This window comes from Fopius arisanus, unplaced genomic scaffold, assembly GCF_000806365.1.
Source record: "Fopius arisanus strain USDA-PBARC FA_bdor unplaced genomic scaffold, ASM80636v1 scaffold00012, whole genome shotgun sequence".
Lineage (NCBI taxonomy): Eukaryota > Metazoa > Arthropoda > Insecta > Hymenoptera > Braconidae > Fopius > Fopius arisanus.
The window spans coordinates 817,341-822,791 of record NW_011887751.1 but is presented as its reverse complement, the minus strand read 5'-3'; positions in this window follow the sequence as shown (position 1 = coordinate 822,791).

Below are 5,451 nucleotides of genomic sequence, written 5' to 3'. Positions count from 1 at the left end.
GGGGGGGCTGGGGTTTGTGCTCTGATGAGCTGGGCGGTTTAAAGATGTCCCTGAAGAAGACGATGACGTAAAGAGGAGATGGAGGGATGAGAGAAGAGTTGGGGGAGAAGAGAAAGGGGTTGAAAAGACTGCGCGTCTTCCCTTTGTGAAAATTCCAAACGAAGCTTCGTAGACACTTCCTTTCATCCGTGACAACGTGGCCACTCCACGAGAGTTGAAGTTTCGAAGGAAAAAAAAAAATAATGAAAAGAAATGTTGCATGGAGCATTGAAAAATGGATTTTACACCAACGTATGCAATTTAGAAAATTGCCGAGGATGAGAGGTGGAGAATTTGAAGAGATACCGGCGTAATTAACACGAATTTCGTTGGGCTTGGTCATGAGGACAAGTCGAGCCATTTCCAAGACATTTATTTTTTGGGAAAGAGGGGGGCTGAATGGACCCCTCAGCAAAAACTCATTCAACTATTCTTAGAACTTAAATGGCTACTTGTGCAACGCGTCGACATAACGAAAATTTTTGGGGGATGATCGGTAAAATGGACTTCCCTATCTCTCACGATTTTTTTTTTCAGTGGTCCCCAATTGATTCGTCGAGACTTTAAAAAACAATGAATTTCTGCTTCGTGCAAATTAAATCTGTATCATCGTTTGAGTGTTAATTAAAACTCCGTATTAATTAATTAAATCCAAAATTTAAACACCCATCAACACATGAATTACTCCGCCTCTACGTTTTTATAAAAAATGAGGAAAAAACTTAGAAAATCTAAAAAAGAGCGGTCCATTTTACCGACACGGTCATTTTACCCTCTCCTCTCCCAGTCATAACTATCCGTTTGACAGTTGATTCTATGGATTATATTGTTCTAATTACGTGACCATAACTTGCTAATAACTCTAACGAATCGAGAGGCTAAGGACTTTTTTTTTAAAGTCGTCAATCTATAGAAGAGTCGTGGGAAGAGGTTAGAGATTGTAGCAATGAGAGTTGGGTAATTCGCACGGAGAAGATCATTAACCCAATGCCGAGATTCCCGCCGTGGCTATAATCGTAAATGTGCAATGAACGAGACACTAGTGTCGAGTAGAATAGAATAGATATATGAGGGTTCTCAGGATAGTATTATTGAAGGGCTGAGGTGACAATAGGGTTGCCGACTTCTGACAATGCTGATGAATCATTTTGAACGGAAGATTCAATTACATTTTGCCAACTATAAGCTGCTGTGATTGTTATCTCAGTGATTGACCAGGGGTTGATAGTGGGGATGCAGTAAAATGACCTCTTGGTTATTGGTAGAAGCTCGTGATCGCTCGTAACTCGTCTCTGAAATTCTTCTGCTAACGATGGATATATCTACTATATAAAGTAGGGTATAAGACTTTGGTTCGCAAAGTCCTTCTATTACGCATTTCCGACTCGCTGGACCGGAAACGACGAGATAAGACAGTGGCTCTAGTCACTTTGATGATGCTAGTATGACATAAACGTTGAAATATTTTTATGAGCCTCACATTTTATCCATATTTAATTCACTGTTGATCTGTGATTGTTTTTTTAGTGATGTGGGATACTCGTGAGATTGATAAATATAAAAAAATTTTGCCACTTGTGTTTGGTTTTGATGGGCAAGCAGAGAGAGAGACTCTTTGTGCTTCTTTTCAAATTCTACACAGACACTGGATTCACTATCCATCCAGCTTTCTCTCTTTCTCCCCTCTCTCAGCACCGTGGATCATTTCGAAGATGAATTCCCTCCTTGTATTTTTCTCATCCCCTCTTTTCATCCCCTCATTTTCTTTCAACTTATCTTTCGGTTTTTCTTTCCCTTTGGACGAAAGAACACACGTAGCAAAGAGCCAATGTCGGTTTCGACTACCCGAGTGGAACGTATAAAATATATCTCACGTGATACAAGTGAATTTCTACCTTGTTTATTTCCCGAGACGTAAAAATATTGAGTCTGAAGAACCTCTGTGATTTTTTATCAGGTTTTTGCGAATACTTCATCTTCCATGGTTTTTATTCGTGGTATCTTGTAGAGATGGATAGGTGGAATCCAATCAGAACAAATGTATTATTCAAATAAATCGAGCGTCAAATTTTTATTAGTTTCTTTCAACGGTGAATTACTCTATTAAATCATAGTTTTTACTTAGGAGATTCTCTGTTATTCTCAAAGAGTCGGGGCTCATTAGCATTTTAATATTCTTGAATAGTTGAGGGAGAGAGTAGGCATAGAGTTGATTCATAAATGTTTTTACTATGTTGTGGACATGGTAATCTCGCCAATTTCATTCTCTCGGTGATGAGTTAGGGAGTTGGGTTGGATGGAAGTCTTTCTGCTTATCTGCATAGTTTCTTCGGCTTTAAATCATTGGTAGGACAGGACGAAAACTGGGACACGCGATCCCCCATCTTCCTTCCTTCCTTGAGGCTTTTCAATGTGTGGCCCGGTAGATTCCTCAGGATGAATTCGAAATAATGAACTTTGGAGGGCTTCTCCTTTGAGAGTATACACGTCGTTGGTGCATTTGGCGTTATGAAGAGGTACCTTTGAACATCATTGAACATAAGATTCTCAGAGACTTATGAAGTGTTCTCTTTCATTTAGAAGAAATATTTAAGCAGTGAATTAAATCGATAGTCGGAACTATAGATAGTTACAAGTGGAATCATAAATATGGGGAATTGTGGCTTTTTCGAGGGAGAAAAATAAATGGAAAGATTCAAGTGAATATTGATTTGAAATATTTTTCTGTGGGCATAGCAGAGATGAATGAATGAAATAGCTTTGGTATTGGTATAAATGTTGATGGGAGAATTGGTGGATAGGAAATGATGCCTGCAGTGCAGCCATTCCGTCACGTTTATCGGAGAAAACCGCTGGTACATGAGTCATAATGGTCTAAAATTTGTAAATCGTGGAATACATTTTCAATTCCCTCTTTTCATGTGGGCTCAACTTTAGTCGGATATTAATTCTCCCAATTATGGGAGAAATACTCTAGTCGATTGGATTTGTATGCTCTCGACGATGTACGAATCGTACTCTTATTCTCGGTTTTTTGAACACCTGCGGCTGTTTATTTAGGACTCGAAGGAACTACTACCTCGCTAATTGACTTGGGGGGGTCACACCCCCAGCCGACTTATTAGTGCGTCTGGACTGGCATTTTAAAACTGGATTACCACCTCATCACCTTTGGTACCTTTTTTTTTTTCATTTGTCCGGTTTTCTCTTTCTCAATATTTTCCCAAGAATTCAGCGGTTACGGCGGATTTCACAGTCCAATTATTTCATTCTCATTTTTTTTTTCACACGTTTGTGGTCATGAGTTTGTGTTCATGAGTTTTTTAATATCAACTCCAGGGCGAATATATGCAAAATCAGGTGTTGCTATTATATCGCATATCATGTAGTTGTCCTTGCTAATAAATTAGCAATATACTGGGAAAAAAGAAAATTCTTCTGCTAAGTATATTTACTAGTGGAAAGAAACTCCCGAAAGTTGTGGAAAGAAAATTAATTTCTTTGCGTGGAGAAATGGCAATTTTGTCCGAATGAAATCGAAGATTGATGAAATCGATTTTGGTGACGGCGATAGATAGGGCCCAATGAGACCTACATTTGAAAAAAAAAAAGAAAAGTCAATTAGGTGGAGATGAGAGTGAGCAATCAAAGAAATTGAATGGAAGAAAATATTGCATACACTGAGAGAAATATTCAATAAAAATTACGTGTATTTTCCGTAATTCTGGAGCGAAATGTGGTTGTCGGAAATTTTACGGAACTGTCACGTAATTTTTATCTAAAGTCACGGAATTTCTTCGCGGTGTTCCGTAATTTTTATCTGAATTATCGGTGAAAAATAACAATACCGTCACTTAAATTTTTCGAATCAACTCCGTAATCGGTAAGTAAACTGAAAGTTCCGTAATTTTTACTAAATATTTCTCTCCGTGTACACGTACACATACATACATACATTCGGGCAGTGTCTACAAAATGCATTTTCGATTTCCCTGGGTTGATACATGAAAAAAATGGGAAACTTACATTTTGTCGATTACAAAGCGTCCGTTGGGAAGCAAAAAATAGCTAGTAAAATTTGGAGACGAAGGAAAATTACTTGAGAGTGCTTGTGTACTCGGTAATGTTGACTTTTGGATTAAAATAACGAATAGGAATGGATTTATAGACGGAGTAGTATGAGAGGGGGTGTGATGGGGGGCAGGCCTGGTGGATGGGCAATTAGTTAATTGAGTTGATCGATGGATTTCGTTGGGGCGACGCGCACCGACTCGACGTCTGATTGAGAGCTTCCACTTCATCCGTGTGAAATGCGTAATTCGTGTACGTACATTGAACGTATGTGTCGTGTTTAATGCCATATAGACGGTTTGTCTGTATGAAATTGGGATGGTGGATGATGAGGGGGTAGGGGGCTGGTTTGTCGGGGGAACAAAGGTACATGGCCATTCGATATCCACACTATCCTCTTTGCCTCTTCCCCCTCATCGCCCATATCTGCATTGGTTCTCGTCATCAAGCCGATACGTAGTAGACTGTCAAGTGGTGGTTTGAGTTTGTCGTTAAAATTATCGAAATTGTCGCTTTGTGTATTGATACTGAATTTTCATAGTTTGTTTGATTGATCTGGCTGGTGCAAAACAATATAGCCGCTCTGTTACTAATTGCGTGAATTTTCATTTTGATAAAGTTATGGGTATTAGTGGTATGGATTTTCAGATGAAAATCTCGGTTTGTTTATACACGATTGAATTTAAAAAACGATCTGTTGGGAGAGGGGGGGGCATTGGAGTTGAGCTTTCGCGAAATCTAATTTTGAAGGTGTACGTGAAAAGTACTAAAAGAGAAGTGAGGAGGGACGGATATATCGATGGAGTAGGAGTAGAGGTGTAGGAATTTGAACTGTGAAAAGCGAAGGGAGGGGTCTATTGGCCATGGAGTGAATACAAGTGGCAGTGTGTATGGGGTCTAACATAAGATGTATGTATATAGTATATAGTGTGACATTGGGATGGTAGTGGGATGCTGAAGCGCAAGACGCGCGGTTGCACGCAGCAGTTACGTGACCGGCGTGACGATTATGCAAATGGCCGGTTGCTTCCGAGTTGAGCCATGCGTGATTTAGTGCGGGAACACCGGAGATAAGGACGGACGGGTTTAAGGTAGCTAGGGAGGCCGGTATAATGAACTGGTTAATCGGAAAGAGACGTATTACTGGTTGTTGTTTTTTTTTTGTTTTGCCGCTGAGATTAGTAGTACTTGATGGTTAGTAAAAATGGGGAGCCCTTTCCCTGACCAAGGTCAAGCCGACTCCACGTGCGTCGCCCTCAACTGTATTCTCGAAAACGATCAAGTAGTGCAGTCCCGTACTGAGTCAGCCTCGCGGGGTGGTGAAGAGGGAGATGGTTAGGG